Source organism: Callospermophilus lateralis, chromosome X (assembly GCF_048772815.1).
Source record: "Callospermophilus lateralis isolate mCalLat2 chromosome X, mCalLat2.hap1, whole genome shotgun sequence".
Taxonomy (NCBI): Eukaryota; Metazoa; Chordata; class Mammalia; order Rodentia; family Sciuridae; genus Callospermophilus; species Callospermophilus lateralis.
This window is the reverse complement of record NC_135325.1, coordinates 95,322,870-95,346,357: the sequence shown is the minus strand read 5'-3', so window position 1 is coordinate 95,346,357 and position 23,488 is coordinate 95,322,870. Positions and strand designations below refer to the sequence as shown.

The following is a 23,488-nucleotide window of genomic DNA, read 5'->3' as shown; positions in this document are numbered from 1 at the left end:
CCAATTCCATGAGTTCTCTAGGCATACATAGACCTCCAAAGGATGTGAGACCAAGAATAACAAACCAGCACATTTCCTAGAAGCATATTATTACCTACAATTTGTAGAAAATTAACAAATGTGGAGCCAAGTCATATAAACAAAGGGCAGTCTTGGAAGACTGTCCATGGAAACAAATATTCACAATTTTGAAGCATACATCTGGTCATCAAGCTATTGAAACACAGAGCACAGGTACTCTAAATCTCTTCCATCTGATTTCTCATTTGCCCACTAATGATTGTTTTAATTTCCACCAATTTCCATCGTTATAATGCATTAGATAAAAAGAACAACCATATTGCAGCCTTATCACTTACTACCTCTTTTATGCTAATTTATACTGACATAAAACCCGGCAAAATACAAAGACAAAAAAGGCCACTTCAAAGATAGTAATCACAATTACTTTGAAATTGAGAAGTGTCTGAATTTGCATCCTTACAAATACTGAGGCAACACAAATATTGGAGCTAATTATATGCATCTTAATTAAAATTCAGTGTATTTACAATCAGAGGAAACTTTAAGAGGCCAAGTGTTTGTTCCTGTACACATAATAGAGAATACAAATATATGTGCTTAAAAATGAATAGGAGAGAAAATATATTTTTCCTTTCATCAGTTTTTGTGCTAGTGCAAAGAATTGCTATTAGATACGTGTATACCAATTATGTTTATTTTGCAAAATAGCAATGTTTGCCTAGAAAATCTCATTTAGGGGGCTGGGTTTGTGGTTCAGTGGTAGAGCACCTTGCCTAGCATGTGTGAGGCACTGGGTTTGATCCTCAGCACCAAATAGAAAATAAATAAAGTTATAAAAAAAGAAAACCTCATTTAGTTCTAGTTTCTTTTATTTCTAGATAAGGTCAATATTTAATTGTTGAAAACATATATAAAAACATGGAGTTTAAATAATATTTATAAAAATCTCATTTCTAACATAATTTGTTTATAATTTTCATGCATTTTTACTTCCTGAATTATAGTCCTTTTTCTATTTCTTTATTATCAAAATATCAAAATGTACAAAAGAAAAGAATTCAAAGAAGGATCTCAAAAGACATATTAGCACTTCTATGTTCTTAGTATTATTAGTCACAATAACCAATATTGAGAAATGTCATCAACAAAAGAATAGATTTAAAAAATGTGATATATATAGTTCAATGTAATGCTATTCAAACATTAGAAAGAAGAATATTTTTGTCACGTGGTAAAACATGGTTGACCCTTGAGGACATTATACTAAGTAGAATAAGCCAATCACAATAAAGATGAATACTGTATGATTCCATTTATATGAGATATATAAAGTATTGAAACTCATAGAAACCAAATTTAGGATGGCAGTTGCCAGGGCCTGGGGAAAGGGGGAAATGGCCATAGATGAAAAAATTCTAGAGATCTGTTGCACAGCAGTGTAAATATATTTAACACTACTGAAACATGCACTTAAAATGATGAAGATGGTAAATTGGTTTTTATTGTATGTATTTAAGGTATATGATAGGATATTTCGGTATACATATATGCATGGTAAAATAGTGATTACAGTCAAGCAAATTAACATATCCATCTCCTCACATAGTTACTTTTTTGTGTTATCTTATTTTTATTACCCTTTCTAATTTCTTAACAAATTTCTTGTATACAATACAATATTATTAACTATAGTCATCAATGCTATACACAGATCTCTAGACTTGTTCATCTTATATAACTTCAACTTTATATTCTTTGACCTACATTATACAGATACACCTCTTCTACATTGTGCTTTTTCTGCTGGTGATAACCACAGCTCAAGTCTGTTTCTATATATTCTGATATTTTTGTTGTGGTGCAGTTTAACTTTGTGTTAATGCATGGGAATCTGCTTTGTGGAGATAATGGTTTATAGTTTTCTGTTTATTGGAATCATATCACACAACTGAATCTGTTTTTTTTTTTTTCAGGATAATGCTTAGTAAGCAGAATACACTGACAGAAATAGGACAGACAACATTTTTTTTTTTTGGTACCGGGGATTGAACTCGGGGGTACTTGACCACTGAGCCACACCCCCAGCCCTATTTTGTATTTTATTTAGAGACAGGGTCTCACTGAGTTGCTTAGCACCTCACTTTTACTGAGACAGGCTTTGAGCTCCCAATCCTCCTGCCTCAGCCTTCTGAGCCGCTGGGATTACAGGCATGTACCACTTTACCCAGCTGGACAGATAAAATTTGATGGTAGAGGGGCAGGAAAGTTTGGAGCACACATGGCACACAGCCTTGCCTTGGGAAATTTCAGCTTCTTTAAAATCTTGAGTAGAGGGGCTGGGGATGTGGCTCAAGTGGTAGCGCGCTCGCCTGGCATGCGTGCGTGCGGCCCGGGTTCGATCCTCAGCACCACATACAAACAAAGATGTTGTGTCCGCCGATAACTAAAAAATAAATATTAAAAAATTCTCTCTCTCTCTCTCTCTCTCTCTCTCTCTCTCTCTCTCTCTCTCCTCTCTCACTTAAAAAAAAATCTTGAGTAGAATCACCACTCTTGCTTAAAATGTAAGAAATATACACACAAAGAAGTTAGTCATGTCAATTATCTATCTCATTGAAGAAATGCACAACAAACTCTTTAATTTTCAACTACCCTTGGCCGCGACCTTTCTGTTATATAAGGCATATCCACCCCTACTCCAAATATTGTGTTTGAGGTATTCGCCAGTATTTCATTACTTCTGATTAACTTTGGCCAAAGAATAGCTGAAAATATTTGAGAGGCAGACACTAAGATGTTAACCATACACTCCCTTAGATTCTCTAGATGTAGTTGAGCATAGTATCTGACTTTTTTTGAGAGGTAGTATAAGAAACGGTTACCCAAAACAATTCTGTATCATTCAGAGAATGATTTGCTGAAAATGATGGCAACACTCATTGTCTTTTAACCAAGAACCTTTATGAGAAATGCTATGTTAAGTTTGGTACAAGGAAAATGTTTGTTTCTGTGGAAGAATCAGAATTATTGAGACAATAAGGTATATGGATTTTTTTTTTAGTTTGACGTGGCTTGGCTGATCTTGACCCTTAGGGTGCTCAGAAGTAAACAGAATGCTAGCTTATAATAACAATTTCATCACTGGTTCCTAATAAACTTTCTTTTCCTATCTCTATTAGAGTTTTGATATATATCTTTATTTTTACCATCCTTGGTATATATATCATACTTTTTTAAAATTATAAGTTGTACCAAATCCTTTCAGAAGCAAGGGGAATATAAATAGTAAATAAGTAAATTAAAATGAATAAATAAGCAAGTAGGTAGAAGACCTTTTGTAGGGTGATGTGATGTTTACTTAAGCATTTGTCATGTATTTGATGCTTGAGAAAACTACTCTTTTTAAGAATTAGAACTACTTTTATTTCAGATGACATATTATTATATATAAAAATGTGTAAGGAATGTATTCAATTACCACTGAAGCTAATAAACAAGTTATCGGTATCATAAGATATAACATACAAATTAGATAGTACTTTTATGTATAAGAAATCAACAATGAAAACGACAGAACAAATAAAAAACTTAAAAAAAGAAAATAAAGGAAAAAAAAACAATTCCATTAACAATGGAATAAAAAAGAGAGCAGGTGATATGGCTCAGTGCTAAATGATTTGCCTGGCATTTGTGGGGCCCTATGTTCAATTCCCAGCACTGTTAAAAGAATAAATTCAGAAATAAATTTAACAAAAGAAGTGTAAGGGTTTTACGTTGCTATTTTTGGCATTTCATTTAAAATAATTTTAACTTTTGGTGAATTTATTCATTTTGTTTGTACATTATCATTATACATAATGGTGGGATTCATTGTATCATATGTTCCTATGTTTTCTTCAAGACCTCACATTGAGGTCTTCAATCCATTTTGAGTTGAGTTTTTGTGTAGGGTGAGAAGTGCCAAATTTTAATGTTCTGCACATGAATGTACAGTTCTCCCAGCACCATTTATTAAAGAGGCTCTTCTTTTTCCTGTGTATGTTTTTGAGACCTCTGTTGAAGATCAGTTGGCTGTAAATATGTGGTTTTATTTTTAGGCTCTCTTCTGTTCCATTGGTTTGTGTGTCTATTTTTATTTTTTCCTTTCCTTTCCTTTCTTTTTTTGGGTGGTGGAGATTGAATCCAGAGGCACTTTACCACTGAGCTATATCCCCAGAACTTTTCATTTTTTCTTTTGAGACAGGGTCTCGCCAAATTGCTTAAGGCCTCACTAAATTGCTGAGTCTAGCCTGGAATTTGTGATCTTCTTGCCTCTCAGCCTCCCATGTTGCTGGGATTATAGGCCTATACCACCATGCCTTGTTTTTGTGTCTATATTTAAACTGTGTGTCCATGCTTAAGCTGTTACTCTTGACTTAGGCATCCCAAATAGTAAAGCAGTAATTTTGTCCTTACTCAGTTTCCCCAGTCTTCCATGTTTAGAATGGAGCAAGGACTTTGCCTCTCTTCTCTCTTTTTTCTTCTTTTTATTGGGAGGGGATGTTTGTTATTGCTCTTTATATTTGAGCTCTTTCATTATCAACTTATTTCCAATCATAGAAAATTTGTCTGTTTAGGCAGTCTCTACCTCTGGAGATAGCCGGTATTCTCCTTGAATGTGTATCTGCTTTCCTAAATAAATCAGTCCCTAGGCGGGGAAAAAGAGAGTAAGTTTGTCTGATGCAAGATCAGTATCTTGTCAGAGGGGAGTGTTGAGTGTTGACATAAACAGCTTGCATACTGAATAGTGCTAATGTACCAAAGAGCTACTGTTGCAACAGGTGATCTTAAGTGTCAGGATATAGATAGGAAAGGCACAAGGAGGGGGTGGTGGTGGGGAGAACCAGGGAAGCTGGCATTAACAGTCAGTAGCTGAGAACAGACTAAGGAGTGTTGACCTGAATACTCTAGGCATATGTGTGTAGCACAGTGGTATAGGAAATGGGGCTAGGCCAGAACTATGTTCACTGAAGTAAGCAGATAAAAGAATAAAAGAGAATAAATCCTGTTCACACGGAGTACTCCCACCTTTCAAAGTTCTAGCTTCTTAAAAGCAGCTTCCTCCTGAGTTAAGCTTCCCCTCATCCTCCTCCCCTCCTTTCCAAGGCAGAAATAATTTCTGCTTTTTCTGACATTGTGTAGGACCTCATTCATACTGCTTTTATGGCACTTATCACTTATTATCGGATTTGTGGATATCTATCCTTCTTTCCTGAAATGTATGTCCCTTGTCAGCAATTTTTCACCTTTATCACCTAGAGGTCCAACTCCATTCCTACACTGAAGAATTGTTGGTAGTTGTTTATTGAATAATTAATGTTACAGTGTAGAGTTAATAGTGCAGACTGAATCCATACTGCATACTCAGTGTTGATTGGTTTCTAATGGACTCAGCTGTTGGGCTGTGAAGAGTTGGATACTCTGAAACTACAATTTCTCCCATTTAAAATTATCTAAGAACTCAGGGTCCAATAGGGTTTCAAAACCTTTCAGAGAGTGTACAAAATGGAAGTCTCACTTCTCAGAAGAGGATATATAGCCAATCAACAAATATATGAAAAAATGCTCATCATCTCTAGCAATTAGAGAAATGCAAATCAAAACTACTCTAAAATATCATCTCACTCCAGTCAGAATGGCAGCTATTATGAAGACAAACAACAATAAGTGTTGGCAAGGACGTGGGGAAAAATGTACACTCATACATTGCTGGTGGGACTGCAAATTGGTGCAGCCAATATGGAAAGCAATATGGAAATTCCTTGGAAATCTGGGAATGGAACCACCATTTGACCCAGCTATCCTGGTCCTCAGACTATAACCAAAGCATACCACAGGGACACAGCCACCTCAATGTTTATAGCAGCATAATTTACAATAGCTCAACTGTGGAGCCAACCTAGATGGCCTTCAGTAGATGAATGGATAAAAAAATGTGGCATATATACACAATGGAATATTACTCAGCAATAAAAGAGAATAAAATCATGGCATTTGCAGGTAAATGGATGGCATTGGAGAAGATAATGCTAAGTGAAGTTAGCCAATCCCCAAAAACAAATGTCGAATGTTTTCTCTGATATAAGGAGTCTGACTCATAGTGGGGTAGTGAGGGGAAGCATGGGAGGAATAGATGAATTCTAGATAGGGAAGAGGGGTGGGAGGGAAAGGGAGAGGCAGGGGATTAGCAAGGATGGTGGAATGTGATGGACATCATTATACATGAAGACACGAATTGGGTGTTAACATACTTTATATACAAACAGAGATATGAAAAATTGTGGTATATATGTGGAATAAGAATTGTAATGCATCCCACTGTCATTTTTTTAAATCAGTAAAAAAAATGGAAATTTCTGTCTTGGGGTGGTTAAAGAACTCTTGATGCTTTGGAAGCTGTGGCCCTCATATCTTTGGTAGACATTAGGTTCTGGGGGAAGAATGTTGCTTTTTATTTAATATTTAATAAATGGCATGTGGAGGAGCAAACAAAAAGTCTTCCCTTACCCCAACTCCACATTGACCTTACTTCAGTAGAGATGGGAACAGTGGCATGGTTTTCTTGATTATCATTCTTCAGCTTTGCCAGACTCTGGCTCTGTGTGGCTATTCTGGTCCACAATTCTTGTGTGTGTGTGTGTGTGTGTGGGTGTGTGTGTGTGTGTGTATTTTTACTGGTTCTTTTTAGTTATACATGACAATAGGATTTATTTTATTTTAACACAATTATAAAAGGTCCATACTTCTTTCCCCTTTGATTGAAGGGTACCACATTCCTTTTTATTCCTAGCGCTGCTTCATTAGAAAGGTATATAATGGGGAGGAGTAAGGGGCTGTAGTATTGTAAAAGGGACTTCCTTGAGAGGCAAGTAAATGTCATTTCACATGACATTTAGAATGAATGCAGTTCTGCTGATACCTTGATTTTTTTAGGTCTTCTGACCTCCAGAAGTGGAAAATAATAAATGCATATTGTTTTAAGCCACTGAGTTTGTGACAGTTTGTTATAGCAGCCACAGGAAATGAATAGAAAGCCCACGATTTTGAGTCCTAGATCTTGGTATCTTGGATAGCTCTCAAAAAACGCCTGTGGAATTACAGGACCATCCTAAGGAAAAAACAGAAAAGGATGGTTGTTTGGTGGGAATAAGCTTGAGCAGTATATATGTGATATTCAGCCTCATCATTAGAGGTTATTTAGTTTTGCTTTCTACCTTGAAACATGATGAAAAGATCTTCCGTCATCTTTAGAAAGCATGAGCAAGAAAGGGGGAAAGGAATTCGCTTTACCCAAAACAGATCCTTTGAAAATATTATAGTTACTGTGGTATTTGATATCTATCCACTAGGTGTCAGGAGAGACAATGTCAAGGCTCCTAACTGCTTCAAATTTCTCATGAATAAAAACGGAAAAGCAAATAATTGCAGAAACAATGTAATAATTGACATGGAAAACGAAGACAGGATGCAATAAATACTCCAAATGATTTGGTTTTGGAATATGTGGGTCAACATATACACTTAATCTGTGTTCTCATGAAACCAAATGAAACCATGCCAACTCTTTAAAATAGTTTATAGTGATCTACAGAGGGTATTCTTGCATATTTTCCAGTGGCCTGTGGCTTATTCTGTCCTTTTTTTTTTTTTTGCACTTTCAAACAACAAATCACCTTAAAGCTTCTCAGCAGCCTACCACAAGAGAATTTTCTTTATTAGTTTTATGTAAGTTAGGTAATTCTGTGGTTCTTCTTAATACCTGTTTCTGGCAGACTTCTTAATGTTTATGTGAGAGAAGCCATTGTGTCTTTAACAATATTTAATTTCCTTATTCAGAAGGTTTAAGTAAATTTTCCCAGATCCTGTCTGCTCTGTTCTCCAATTGACTAGCATGATTCAGATTGAGGAGAGTTTACATTTGGTTTGCTCCTGGGGCAGAATGGGTGGGTCTGGCAGGGAAGCAGAGATCATAAATAACGAAGTTTAAAGTCAATGATGTAGTTAGATGACTCATCAGCATGGCATCGGGGTCAAAAGAGCAGAAAAGCAATGAGAAACAAAAACAACAAAAAAAGGAAAGCTTTTCTTGCTGAGCTGTGGTGTCTGTATGTGGTCTATGTGTGTTGTGTATGTGTGTGTGTGTGTGTGTGTGTGTTTGTGTGTGTGTGTGTGTGTGTGTGTGTGTGTGTGTGTGTGTGCATGCACGCACACATATGCTGGGTTGATTTTCAGGAAAGAAAAGAACTGACAGATTCTTCCATGGTGTGTCTGACCACAGATTTCCAAAGATTGACTGTTGGCTGTAGACACAGACCCGGATCTACATCAGTAGTAAGCCTAGATCAGAAAGTTAGACCAGAGTATTTTAGTGAGATTATGTCTTTGTCCAATAGAATAGAAATTTGAATAATTTAAAAAAAATATTGTTTTTCAGTGCATTATAGTTATACATAATCAGGGGGTGGTTTTGACATATTCATAAATGCATATAACATTATTCTCCATTTTAGTCATTAGTACTGTCCCCTTTCTTCTCCTCTTCCCTCCTCTGATTCCTTTCCTCTATTCTGTTGGTCTTACTTCTATTTATTTCTTTTTAAAAATTGGTTCAGTATAGCTATATATAAAATTGGTATGAATTGTGATATATTCATACATGCACATGCAATAAATGGATGAAAGAGCTCAAGACACATTTTTCAAAAGAAGAAATAAAAATGGCCAACAAATATACGAAAGAATGTTCAGCATCCTTAGCAATTGGAGAGATGAAAATCAAGACTATGCTGTGATTTTATCTTACCCTATTCAGAATGACAGTCATCAAGAATGCAAATAATAATAATTGCTAGCAAGGATATGGGGGAAAGGATGTGCACTTATACATTTTGGTGAGACTGCAAAGTAGTACAACTTTGGAAAGCAGTATGGAGATTCCTCAAAGGCTAGGAATGGAACTACCATATAACCCATTGAAATTTATCCAAAAGAATTAAAATCAGCATGCTATAGTGATATAGGCAAATCAATGTTTATAGCAGTGCAATTAATAATAGCCAAATTATACAAAGCCGAATTCTCCCCACCCTCCTTTCCCTTTCTTCTTCACTGGAGATTGAATCCAGGGATGCTTTACAACGGACCTAGATCCTTAGTCCTTTTATTTATTTTTTTTTATTTTAAGACAAGATCTTGCTAAGTTGCTGAGACTGGTCTCAAATTTGGGATTCTCCTGCTTTGACCCCCCAAGTCACTGGGATTACAGGCATGCACCAACTGCAAATGGCTTAAGAGATTTGATTTCTAATGAGGGAATAATGAAAATCTTCATGGAACAAGTGATATTTGATATGGGATTGGATGGAATTTCACATATAGAGATAGAGGTGGGAAGGGCAAGATATTTCTGGTAGAGAGAACTAGATATGTAAACTCTAGAAGTGGGGATATGCCAGGTATATTCAGTGAATTATCAGTAGTCCAGCTTTGTTGGTGCATGGGTTGCATGAGTAGGAATAGGGAAAGACTAGTTTAAAAATTAACTTTGAAAATGCAAACCTTAATGAAGTCTTTGGAAGACCAACTAAGTAATTGATATATTAGGCATTTAGAGTGATTAAACTTTAACTTTTTATTATGGAAAATGTTAAACGTATACAAAAATAAACAGAACAATGTGACATATCCTCATGTAGCCTTCACCCTGCTATAGCAATTGCCATCTTATGACCACTCTCACTTAATCTCATGCTCCATTTCCCCCTTATTATTTGGAAACAAATCTCAGACAGCCTATTGTTTCATACACGTGTCTATAAAATATAAGAATTCTTTACAAAAACATAATCACAATACCATGATAACAATTAAAAACGAACAATATTTTGTTAATATGATGTAAGGGTTTTGAAGAAGGCATGCCATTACTGGGATAGTACTCAACCCCCAAAAGAAAATGTATATTCTCCCAAGAATAAGATATTGTATTATTTAATTAGCAAACTTGATGTTGCTTATAGAGTCACCTAAATGCAGATAACATAAGTGAACTATTCTTTAAATGAGTGGTGAATGCTAAAATCACTTTGCTGACACAAAATCATTTAGAAATTATTTTTTTTAAAAAAATCATGCAGATTACAACAGAAGCAGAGCTTGAAAATGATGTTTCTTAGAAGGGAAAATGGCATAGTAATTTTAATTAAAATAAAACTGTCAAAATAATTTTTCGACCTTTTAAAGCATTTTATAAAAACAACAAGGGTTCATTTCCTTCAATCTTTGGCAACTTTGGCTGAAACAGCCCAAGAAAGAGACTTTTTTTTTTTTTTTTTTAAAGACACTAAGGTTAAAAAGAGATAATGAAAGAATCGGAAGGAAACAAATAGCTCAGCATTGCAATAAATTATGTCCTTCTAAAGAAACTGCATTATATTAGAACAGATTATTATCTGGGGGTTAGTTAGAAAAGTCCAGCTATCACAGTGGAAATATAATTATATTGTGTTGGATGTGAATGAAGAGAAGGCCATTCAAACTCACAGCCTCCTTTTTCCCCTGGGTACCTTCAACCCTGTGACATTAGCCACCTGGAGCCCTGTTTGTTCAGTTGCCCATCTGATAGAATATCCAATCTCCTCATTTCCTGTGCTGTGGAAAATTATTTTATTCAGCAAGTGACTGAGCCATTCTTTGGAATGGAAATCATTGATATATTTGAGACAGTGCACTTGGCACAAAGTAAAGATGAATCTTAGTATCCTTTTTCTAAAGTATCTTGCCCCAAACTTGCTGAACTCAAAAAAGAAAATTGAAAATGCAATTGGGTTTGGTAGAGTAGAAGTTATTCTAGAAGGTAAATGATTTCTTTAACTTTATTTTTTGAAGACTTACTTTTTCCTTGACAAGATGGGTGAGAAAAAAAGCACCTATTAGAACAGCTGTTTCTATTGTTAAATTGTAGTGGCAATTCAGGGAGGACAATTGCATATTGTGGTGAGAGACTGATGCTTGTGCTGAACAACTTTCCATTCAAATGGATAGAAGATGAGATGTAACACTTTAAAGAATTTGCACTTTCTTTGAAATACAGTTGTCCCAATGAGAAATAGAGCTTTCTGAGTGTAGGAGGTAAAACTTGGCATATATTTTATCTTTACTCATTTTCCTATTCTTGCTTTTGCTCTTTAGGTTAATGGTTCCTTCTCTATTAATGGTTCTCTACTGTTCTGTTGCTAACTACTTTAAGTTTATGCAAACCTAGATCATCTAGATTATAAGGCTTACTTGTCCTTTTGCACAGCATGTAGACAGAACAAATATTACAAAAGACTAGATTAGATAGCTATAAACTGTGGTAACATCCCCTTTATCTGTAGTTTGGATTTCCAGCATCTTAACTGGCCTCTCTGGAACATGGCCAGAACCTGAAAGGAAACAAAGAAGGCCTTTAAGAGGTCAAAATAACTATCACAAAGACCATGGACCTTACCCTGTAGGAGAAACATCAGGAGAGGCAGTCAGATCCTAACTTTAATCAGTAACCTTATTTTGTTCACAATTCTAATAGACTTCATTATCTGGCTTGCTGGCCCACAGCAAATTAGATGAGAGGCTATTAGCAGCAGGTCTGCTGAGAACTAGGAGAAATAACAGCCAAAAGCTTGAACACAAGGGTGGAATAGAATTTTAAGACATGTACAAAACCAGAAAGGCTCAGCAGTCTGAAAACATTGAGTGAAGGGACAAACAGCCATGTGGGCCACAATAGCTTTGAATTTATTGCTCTCTGTAAGATAGGAACTATCTTTTCTGTCTATATGTATTCCAAACATTTATCCCATAAAGTAGTACAAAGTAGATCCAGCGTTTTTAGAAGGCAGATATGAAAGCAGGATCTTAGCGTAATCAAATAGTGCTCATAATGCTACCCATGTCATCTAACAATGATTAGATTATATTCATTTTACTCTGAACAAGAAGGCAAGAAAAAATCCATCCTGGAAAATTTCACTAAAAACACTCATGAAAAATACCTAAATGTGTGATTGCTGAATTGTAGGGTAGGTTTATGTTTAACTTTATAAAGAACTACTAAACTGTTTTCCAAAAATTCTGTACCATTTTGAATTCCCATCATCAATGTTTGAGATTTCCTGTTGATCTGCACCATTTCTAGTACTTGGTGTTGTCAGATTTTAAAAAAATTGTAACTAGAGGTACATCATTTTTGATTTGCATTTCCCTAAAAAGTAATTATGTTGAATATCTTTTCATGTACTTTTTTGTCATCAGTGTATCTTTGGTAAAGTGTCTGTTCAAATATTTTGATTGTTTTTTAAACCTTGGGTTTTTCTCTATAATTAAGTTTTCTGAGTTCTTTATATATTTTGGGTACAAGCTTTTTATCAGATAACTATTTATCCAAGTAAAATGAAAATTTATGTTCATATAAAATCTGTATGCAAATATTGATAGATAGTAGCTAAAAACTGGAAATCAGTTAAAAATTATAGTATATCTGTGAAATGAAATACTACTCAGCAATAAAAATGAACAAACAACTGATTCTCATAACAATATGTGTGAAACCAAATGTTTTATGCTAAATAAAAGGATCCAGGTTTAAAATGCTATATTACTGTGTGATTCCATTTAGGTGAAAATAGATCAGTGGTTGTCAGGACCTTCAGAGTTGGGACAGGTATTGACTACAAAGGGGCAGCATGAGGGAAATTGATTGCAACTGTTCTATATCTTATTTTATTGGTGATTTGTCAACATTCATAAAAGTAACATAACAAAACATGAATTTATTTTTATTTTTTTAATTTTTAAAAAAATTTTTATTGTTGGTTGTTCAAAACATTACATAGTTCTTGACATATCATATTTCACACTTTGATTCAAGTGGGTTGTGAACTCCCATTTTTACCCCGTATACAGATTTCAGCATCACATCGGTTACACATCCACTGTTTTACATATTGCTATACTAGTGTCTGTTGTATTCTGCTGCCTTTCCTATCCTCTACTATCCCCCATCCCCTCCCCTCCCCTCCCATCTTCTCTCTCTACCCCATCTACTGTGATTCATTTCTCCCCCTTGTTTTTTTTCCCCTTTCCCCTCCCTTCCTCTTGTATGTAATTTTGTATAACCCTGAGGGTCTCCTTCCATTTCCATGCAATTTCCCTTTTCTCTCCTTTTCTCTCCCTCCTCTCGTCCCTGTTTAATGTTAATCTTCTTCTCATGCTCTTCGTCCCTACTCTGTTCTTAGTTACTCTCCTTATATCAAAGAAAACATTTGGCATTTGTTTTTTAGGGATTGGCTAGCTTCACTTAGCATAATCTGCTCTAATGCCATCCATTTCCCTGCAAATTCTAAAAACATGAATTTTACTATACGAAAATATACCTCAATTTGTACAGAAGAAATAAAAAGAATAGATGGGGATATTGAAAGGAAATAAGCTTTAAAGTTGTGGAAAATGCACTGCTCTGGATGCATTTCAGGGGGCTTTCAATAAGCTAATGGCATTTGATTAGTCATTAGAATTCCATAAGAAATTTAATCCTTTTTAAATATTTTTGAGGTGTCAATGGACCTTTATTTTATCTGTATGTGGTGCTGAGAATCTAATCCAGTGCCTCACACATGCTAGACAAGTGCTCTACCACTGAGCTACAACCCCAGCCCACTGAGCCACAATCCCAGTACCAATCCTGTTTTTAATGGAGCATAAAAATTATAATCAACTGAATTTTAAGTTGCAGAGAATTGTCAGTGTGGTGGTTTTAGGGTCTTTGCCTGGCAGTGAGTTATTCCTATGATGGACAGAGTCATGGTAGAAGAAGCAGGGAGAGAACACAAGTTGTGAGTGAATGACCACCAACTTCTCCGATTTTACCTTGTTTTACACACACACACACATCCTACCCCTTTTTACTCCCCTAATCTCCCATAGGCAGAATTGAATCTATCCAAGGTCCAACTCAAAATCTGCCTCCTTGGGCTGGGGTTGTGGCTCAGTGGTAGAACACTTGCCTAGCATGTGTGAAGCACTGGGTTCGATCCTCAGCACCACATAAAAATAAGTAAGTAAATAAATAAATAAATAAATAAAGGTTAAAAAAATCTGCCTCCTCCATGAAGCCTTTTCAATCACCCCATTCAGAAGTGAATTTTCCCTCCTTGTACTTAGTAGAGTCACAGAAAATTGACTCGTTTTTAAAGGCAGCGAGTAGAACAAAAGAACAAAAATATGCATATTTCAGATGCTAGATAAATGTTGGATGATGGGCCTGTACTACTAGCTTTGTTTGTGGCATGGAGGTGCCACATTGCTTTGCTGTGTACTAGCTATATGGTATGGAGTTTCCTCATCTATAAAATAGGGATAATAATAGCATCTAACTTGGGGCTGTTATTAAGAATAAATAAATTACTTTAAATAAAATGTCTGGCACATGTAAGTCTTAGCTTTCATTATTTTGGAAGCAGCCTTAATAGTTCCAATTAATTCTAATTAGATGAGCTAAATATAACTAATTCAAAGGATATGTTGGGGTTTCAAGGAGATATTACCATTGGGAGAGACTGCAATATAATATAGCATTCATATTCATCCCATCCAGGCATGTCAGAAAGATTAGCAACACTGGTTCCATTATGGATTCTAACCAGACTGTGAAAATATATCATTTCAGCCTTCATAATAGGACTTTAAAGGGGGCTGCATTGGCGGGGGAAGGGGGAGGGAGAGTCAGCTGCTCTATGGACTTCTCTGAAGAAAGCCCTTATAACTGGCCTGTTCCACTAGCAGCCATTTGATATTCTAGGCAGCTGCCTGACATTGCACTTTGGTGCCCCACAGTGTAATTAACAGGCATGCTCACAGCTGCCTTGTCAAACAATTGGCCAGACTTGGCAGTGGATGCTTTAGAGGCGGGATTGTAGCAGGCAGCACCCAGGATATGTTCACTACCTTGGGCACCAAGCTTTCCCAGCAGCTCTGTAATAACGCTGCGGCTGCACTCTGATTGCTTCTCAAAAGTGGCATGCTCACTTCCTAGAGGGAACTATCTAAATTCCTTGATTTGCAGAGTTTCCATTCTCCAGGTTGCACAACCATATCACTAGCTTGAACTCCTCCTTGTTGCGATTAGAATCAGCTATAACTGGCCCCTGAAATTTTTAAAAAAATTCTCCTCTAAAGTGACACAAATACTTTTCCATCTCTGTTACCACTGGCCAGCTGTAATCTTGTTCAGAAAAGGAAGTGTAAGAGGAAGGATGATGTCAGGGAAAAAGCATGGGACTGGGAATCAGGAGACCTCTTTTTTTTGTTGTTGTTGTTCTGGCTCGTTAGTTTTGTGACCTTGAGAAAGTCATTTGTTCTCTCTGGAACTTTGGGTCTTGTGTACAAATGAGATGGTTAAGTTAGAGAGGAATTTTCTGGGATTGTATATATTGAATACTAGATGCAAAAGAGCTCTGTGTAAGGATGTTCAAGCTGTCTGTACCATGAAACTTTGCTTATTGCCAAATAATAGACTATTAGGCAGATGAGGATACCTGCCCTTGAAATTTCCAGTCTACTCTGCTTTCCAGCCATTCTTGAAGGTACTGCATAATCTTTTTTTTTCTTTTTTTTATTGTTGGTTGTTCAAAACATTACATAGTTCTTGATATATCATATTTCACACTTTGATTCAAGTGGGTTATGAACTCCCATTTTTACCCCGTATACAAATTGCAGAATCACATCAGTTACACTTCCATTGATTTATATATTGCCATACTAGTGTCTGTTGTATTCCGCTGCCTTTCCTATCCTCTACTATCCCCCCTCCCCTCCCCTCCCCTCCCCTCTGCTGTATTTGAAATGCTACAGTGGTTTTTGGTAAAAAACTCAAGAATGACGGGTGGGACCTGAGGATCAATTCTAATCTCAGCTTTGCCATTCCACCTAGGGTGTACTCCCACACTTATGTGCTAATGTAGGTGATGTTTTTCATATTTTATCTATGATAGCCATCATTCTCCTAGTTTGAGAAACACTATTGTCTCTAACTGGACTCATGTAGTTCATTTCCTTCATGAAGAAATGTCTCACACCTAGGGTCTTCCCCCAGAGAAGGAGGGACATTTTTGAGTGCTATGAGACTCTGGGTCTTTTTTTAAGTCCTATAAAAGATGTTGATATTTTAGCAGTCACCTTGGTTAGGTTTGGGTTACAATTTACAACCCACCTTTGTAGGTTTGTTTTAGTTTTGATTTCAGTTCACTTTTCAAAACCTTTGCATACTATTTGGATTTACCCCACATAAGTGCCTCTCCATGGTCAGTTTGGGACCTGTGGACTGATCTATTCTGGGATTTTGCATGCTACCATGGTCATTAGGATCAGGGTGATTATGATCAAATTCATACAAACATAACTTGGGGGTAGACCAAGGAATTACTAAACTTTGTGGGGTCACTTTCCTAAGCTCCTGACTCTCTTACAATCTCCTCAATACTCTTCTTTTTTTCTTGGTACTGGGAATCAAGATTTGTTTTTTTTTTTGAGAAACTAAATTGTTGAGACTGGTCTTGAACTTGTGATCCTCCTACCTCAGCTTCCCTGGTCTCTGGGATTACAGGCATGTACTATCACACCCAGCCCTCAATACTTTATTGTTCTATGGGCACCTTTTCTCGGTCCTTCAGCCAGCAATGAGTTTTCATTTCCTTACTCTGTAACCCCATCCCACATCTCAACCTATCAAAACAGGTTTGCACCCATGCAGACTTCTTTGCACTACTTCCACTGAATTGCTAGGGGCTAGGCCATAATAAAATGCAGAGAAACAAACAATAAAATTCCACAAAATAACCTCAAACCTCTTTGATCATTAGGAATTTCTTCCTCTGGTCCTTATGCCAGAATGAAAATTTCTCTTGGAGCTTTTTCTGTTTGCACTGATATCTTCTTTTGGGTTTCAACCTAATGTTGTGTTTGGGTTGGAGGATATAATAAATAGATAGGAGCTAAGGAAATGGTTTACTCGCCACTAATTTAGTGATGATTTGAATTCTGATTCTCTTCCTCTTTCTGCCAGCTACTATTTACTTTTATGCATCTTCAAATAGTTGCTCCAGGAATTTAGTCCTGGTTTTAAAGCTGTGTTCAATGGGAAAAACAGAGTATGCTTATTCCATCATGCCTGGAGGTGAGAGCCCTTTATTTTTTTCTCCTGGAGATCCAGTTCTAAACATTTGTCAACACACAAATGGCAGATTGTGCAAGTACAGCTATAAGTCAGGAGACTCCTTATGCAATCTTTCACATTACTTTCAGACAGACCAATTGTTTCCTAAATGTGTGTCTCATAACAATCAGATACTCTATCACTCTGGGTCTCAGTTTCCTCATTTGTAACTTGGGAATAATAATAGCACATACATCTGTGGGTTGTATAAGGGTTAGATGAAATAATGCTGTACCTGGAACATGCTGTGTCAGGCACATAGTACATGTTCAATAAATGGAAGGTATATTATTTTTTTTAAATAAAGGGGGAAAAAACCTATGTCTCAGTCTCTTTTAAGAGGTAAGAGGTGTGTATTTATTCAAGAATAAAATTCAGAGATGGGCAGCACTTATGACAGTGATTTAGAGCTTCAGCTTTGAAGCCAGCTGGTAAATCTCCAGCCCAGATACTTACAAGCTATGTGATACTGGGCAAATCACTTCACCTTTCTGTGCCATCAGTAAAATGGATATAATGGCTGTGCATACACCACAGGGTTATTGGGAGGATTAAAGAAGATAATACATGAAAATTGCTTAATAAATATTGGCAGTTATTTTTACCATGTCAACATAATTCATTGACTAGCATCAGTTAGGCCCTATAGAGGTATTTAATGGATATTTTGTAGATATAATGCTTATAGATGATTGTGTATACACACACACACACACACACACACACACAATATCTTGGGGTATTTTGCAACTCCCTTACACCAGTACCTTCTCTCCCTAGAATAGTGCCCAGCCAGCTGCTCTTGGCAGCATTTTAAGGCCAGGAGCCACTGCCTTGATCTCCTTTAAAACACCTGGCCATGCTTATTGAACTATGGCAAAGAGAAATTAATGAGGACACAGTTAATCTCTCCAGATTGACTAAGGGCTCTGTCACTTCCTGCTTGTAGCTATAGTCCTCAGTTTCCTTCACATTAACAGCTTGTGACTTTTTGGCCTGCCCTTTCAGTGAGCTGTGCTGATTGGGCACCAGAGTTCTCCACAGGAGTGGCATGTGCATTGTAAATAGTGGCTAGAGCTAGAATTAAGAGAAGTGGTTTTGCTGATACACTTTTGTGGTTTGTCTAACAAACACCCTCTTTCCACAGTAGCATATTGTCTCTAGTTTTCCTCTTTGGGTTTCTTGTGGTATTTTACATTTTCTTTTGTGCAGCCTTTTTTTTTTCTTTTCTTTTTCACTTCTCTTTTTGCACAGTCTTTTATGTAAAAATTTCTCTATGCTCTAAGTATGTTGAGATTCCATTTTACAGCTTTGACAAAGGGTGGTTTTAGTATTTGATATTCAAAGTAGCGAAGTTCTTAATATGTTATAATACTGGTCTACATATCTCCATCTTCTGTTCCTTTTGGAGAGACAACAAGATATAGTAAATAGAAGTCTTCATTAGCAATCAGAAAAACTGATATGAAGTCAAAGATCTGCTCATCCCATTCTTGGAGTCTTAGGGCAGGTGACATCACTGCTCTGGGCCTCACTTTCTGTCACTTGAATACATTGGAGGCTAAGGATTCATGACAACAGAGATGAGCCAAGGCCAGGAAAGGAGCAGATGGATACTAGCCACTGCAGAGCAAGACCTCAGCAACCAGCACATGATCCCCCTGGGTCCCAGATGGGGGAAACCCAGGGATTTACAAAGCTGCTGTCTATTCAATTCCCTGAGCTCTCCCTCCCTGGGGGCTGTTGGAAGCACTGGAAACAAGTTCACTGTGAAACACAGAGGCTTGAGCCAGATGATTACTGAGGCCTTTTAGATCCAAAATTTGGGGATTACCATGGGAGGGACTAGAGTAAAGCAGCTGCAAAAATATTGGTGAAGCTGTTGCTGTTCTGTTTGGGAGCCCCAGGCAGAAGGAACCAAAATTGAGTCATTTAATCTTACAGTTTTTGTTTCCTCATTTCTGAACTGGGGATAATAGCACCTCTTTGGCTTAGTGCTCAGGGCAGCTATGAGGATAAAATGGGATAGTGGCTGTGAATTTAGTAATACTACCAAGCAGAAGCCATGTTGAAGCTCCATTAGAGAAAATCTGCTCTTTCCTTGATCTTCACACTCTGGGCATGAGAATCTTAATTGCATTTTCCAGGTGGAATCCATGCTGTCTGGATAACAGTATAGAGAGTCCTTGGATTACAATGGTTTGACTTTATGTTGATGTGAAAGTTATAAACATTCAATAGAAATAGTTTTTGGAATTGTGAATTTTGATCTTTTCCATGGCTAGTGACATGGGGTACGATACTCTCTGGCAATGCTGGGTAGCTACTCAATTGCAAGGGGAAACAATCAATATTCTACAGTGTACTGTGGTAATAAGCTATGATGTTCTGTAGGTTAGGAATGTTAAATAAATTTTCAACTTACAATGGATTAATTTAGATGTAACCAGACATTTGGAATTTAAATCTAAAATCTGATACTTGGATTTTAAGTCAAGGAGCAACTGTTCTTGAACATAGTAATAACAGCAATAGCAAAAACTCAGCTGAAAATGAGTCAATGTAAGCAAGGATTATATAGAATTGATATAATTTAAACCAAAGCAGCATTATCTATATCAAACTACATATCCTATATTTTCAGCTTCTAATATTAATTTCTAGTTTCCTCTTCACTATGGAATTGGGGAAGACCCTTAGCTTTGGTAGTTAAGAAATTGCTGTTATTCTAGTACCATTTGAGTCAGCTTTTTTCACTGCTGTGATTAAAAGACCTGAGCAGAACACTTTTAGAGGAGGAAAAGTTCATTTGGGGGCTCACGGTATCAGAGGTCTTAGTCTACAGACAGCCGGCACCATTCCTAGAGGCTTGAGGTGAGGTAGGACATCATGACAAAAGAGTATGGTGGAGGGAAACAGCTCACATTATGATCAGAAAGCAGAGAGAAAGAGACTCCACCTGCCAGATACAAAATGTATACCCTAAAGTCACGCCCCCATGGACCCAACTCTTCCAGTCACACTCTACCTGGCTTTAGTCATCACTCAGTTAATTTCCATCAGGGGATTAATTCACTGATTGAGTTAAGGCTCTTGTAATCCAATCATTTCACCTCTGCATGTTCTTGCATTGTCTCACACATGAACTTTTGGGGAATACCTAATATTTAAACCATAATAATTACATTCTGGATCCCTGTCCTTTTTTCTTTGTCTAAATCCTAGAGATCCTCTTCTGTGTGTTGCATAATATTTTTGTCTCATGTCACACTCTGCTGGGATGATAATTTTTTCAATTAAGACAATCATTAAGGGCTGGGCTGTGGCTCGGTGGTAGCACACTCACCTGGCATGTGTGAGGCACTGGGTTTGATTCTCAGCACCACATATAAATAAATAAAATAAATGTCTATCAACAACTAAAAAATATTTAAAGCAAAAGACAATCATTAATATAGGAAATTCTCATTCACTGCAAACATTTATTGTCTTGGCTATGTGCTATGCACTCAGCTTGAGAGTGTGGATGCAGAATTTTTTTGTAGTACTGCTATATTATTGAGCCAGATCCCTAGTCCTTTCTATTATTATTTTTTTAACTTTGAGATGGGTTTTGCTAAGTTGCCCAGGCTGGACTCAAGCTTTTGATTCTCATGGCTCAGTTTCCCAAGTTGCTGGGATTAGAGATGTGTACTTCTGTGCCTGACTGATGCATAGATTTTTTCTGTCCCTGAGGACTGAGGGTATAGGTCAGTGGTAAAGCACTTGCCTAAAATAGGCAATTCCCAGGGTTTGATCCTCAGCCCCACAAAAAGAAACAAATTCCTATCCTTTAGGAACTTATAGTTTATCAGAGGAATCAGACAATTATAATAGTGACATAACTGCTCTGATCCTGTCATAGAAGGTGCTGGGAGAGCCTAGCATGGTTGGAGGTGTTGATGGGCTAGTTGCAGGGATGCTGCCATCTGAACTGAGGGTCTAAGGAGTAGTTGGGATTTTCCTGGAGAAGGGGGCTGGGGGAAGGATTTTCCAGACAGAGGAAGCAGTATGTGCCAAGGAAGGCATTAGGGCACTGGACAGCACAGCATCCCCAGGGAGTGGGAATAAGTTAACTGATTCAAAGTAGTGATGAGAGTTGACAAGCAGGCTGGATCAACAGCAACCTTGCTCATGATGCTGAAAGAGTGGGAAACTAGTGGAGAGTTTTATGGAATCGATGTGATCAGGTCTTTGTTTTGAGAGTCAGGTATTGAGAGAGGCTTCAAGATGTTTAAACACAGTATGTTAAGCCCAGTCAGGAAATGTGGCAGGAACCCCAATTCCATCCAGGACAGGGCAAGATGGTTGGATATAAGTTAGTAGCAGTGGGGATAGAGATTCAAGCTTGGTCCTGCTGACTTGGTCCAAGTAGTAATTGGGGTCTTGAGTCAGTATTGGCTAAGTGTTGCAGAGGTCAAAGCATATAAAGACTGAGGAAAGGCCCTGAATTTGTCTATACGGACTTGTTGATGCCAGGACTAAGGGTCTGAATAGCAGGAAGTGATGATGGCAGTTCTTTCATATTCAGAGACCAGGTGAGCTATATATTAAAGTGCAGTATGTTGAGTTCAAGTCTATGATAATTAACTTTTTTGGTGTTGCTTTGCTTGTATTAAAGAGCACAAAATAGTGTTTGTGTTTTGTTTTGGCCTAGACAACATTTCAATTATTTTCAGTAAAGAATGAAAAAAAAAGGGGGGGGGGTTGGGTTGTGGCTCAGTGGTAGACCACTTGCCTAGCATGTGGGAGGCCCTGGGTTCAATCCTCAGCACAACATAAAAATAAATAAATAAAATAAAGATATTGTGTCCAACTACAACTAAAAAAAAATAAATATTAAAAAAAGAATGGAAAAAACACAAAACCAGGAGATTTTTACATTTTAAAAAATCTGAAATTTGGGCTGGTAGAGCCTTTGCCTGGCATGTGTGAGGCACTGGGTTTGATTCTCAGCACTGCAAATAAAAAAATAAAATAGAGGTCCACTGACAACTAAAAAGATTTTTTAAAAAATATCTGAAATTCTGATTTCTCTTGAAAATCCAGAATCACTGGCAAACCTGGGCCTGCATTAGTTAATGTAAGTCAGCTGGAGCTGAAGAGCTACTGTCCCCTTTAGAAACAGGGCTTGCTCTCCAGTTTACTACAGACCCACCCTTCACAGCATGGCTGCATGGGGACTTTCACTCAGCCTTTACTCTCTTAATTTGCCTGCTTGGTCAGTGTGAGCTTTGAGTTTGTAATCCCTCAATTATCTCAGACCTGGCTTAAAGGGGGACATAAGGCAGCTAGATTGCTCAGACAAGATGGTCTTTATCATTATAGTGAGAAGACTAGGTCATTAGCTTAGAATAAAGGAAGTGGAGGACAGATCAGCTTTCAGGAAGAGTGACAATACTTTTAAATGTTGTCTTGATAACAAACATATACGACTTTAAAAAATTCTGTAATTATGAAATTTTTTTTCAAAGGCCTTTTCAAAAGTGTTTCTTATTGCTATGTATTGTTTTCATAGACCTTTTCCCACTTATCTGTGGTTGGGGACTGTGCCTTTTGCTTGTCTATGGGGCTGAAAAATTAGAAGATGCTGAATGTATTTATCTGTTCAAAGGAAAATATGGGTGGCAAATAAGATTGCCTCTCAGAGATATTGGGGGAATCAGAGGAGACAATATATGTCAAAATATACAGAACAGAGCCTTGCACATAGTAGGCACTCAAGTCAGATTTTTCTTCCTGCATATGAAAGGGCTTAAAGAGCAGACACAATAAAATATGATTGCTTCATACTCTCTTTCCTTTCTCTGTGCCTGGGAGATTCACCTTTGACCATGATAGCAGGGATTTTACAGGCAGTCTCTACCATTCAAAAAGCACTTAATTATGTATGTATTACATGCTTAGTATCTGTACAGCACTATACTAGGCATTGCAGGAACACTAAAGGTAAGATCCAGTTCCTGCCTCTGGCTCTTTGCCGGGTGGGAGAATTAAACACATATTCAAGGAACTTTTATATATGAAAACATAAACTATTCTACATGTCACAAGAGAGAACAGGCAAAATGCCCCTTTCATTTAAAATAAAGAGCAGCTCCTTGAGGTTGGGGAATCAGGAAAGACTTCCTA

The 23,488-nt window shown here is 37.1% G+C and overlaps 1 pseudogene; it reads right to left on the bottom strand.

Moving 5' to 3' along the window:
* The window catches only part of LOC143638647 (large ribosomal subunit protein uL15 pseudogene), a 175,007-nt pseudogene that overhangs the window by 68,148 nt on the left and 83,371 nt on the right, over window positions 1-23,488 (bottom strand).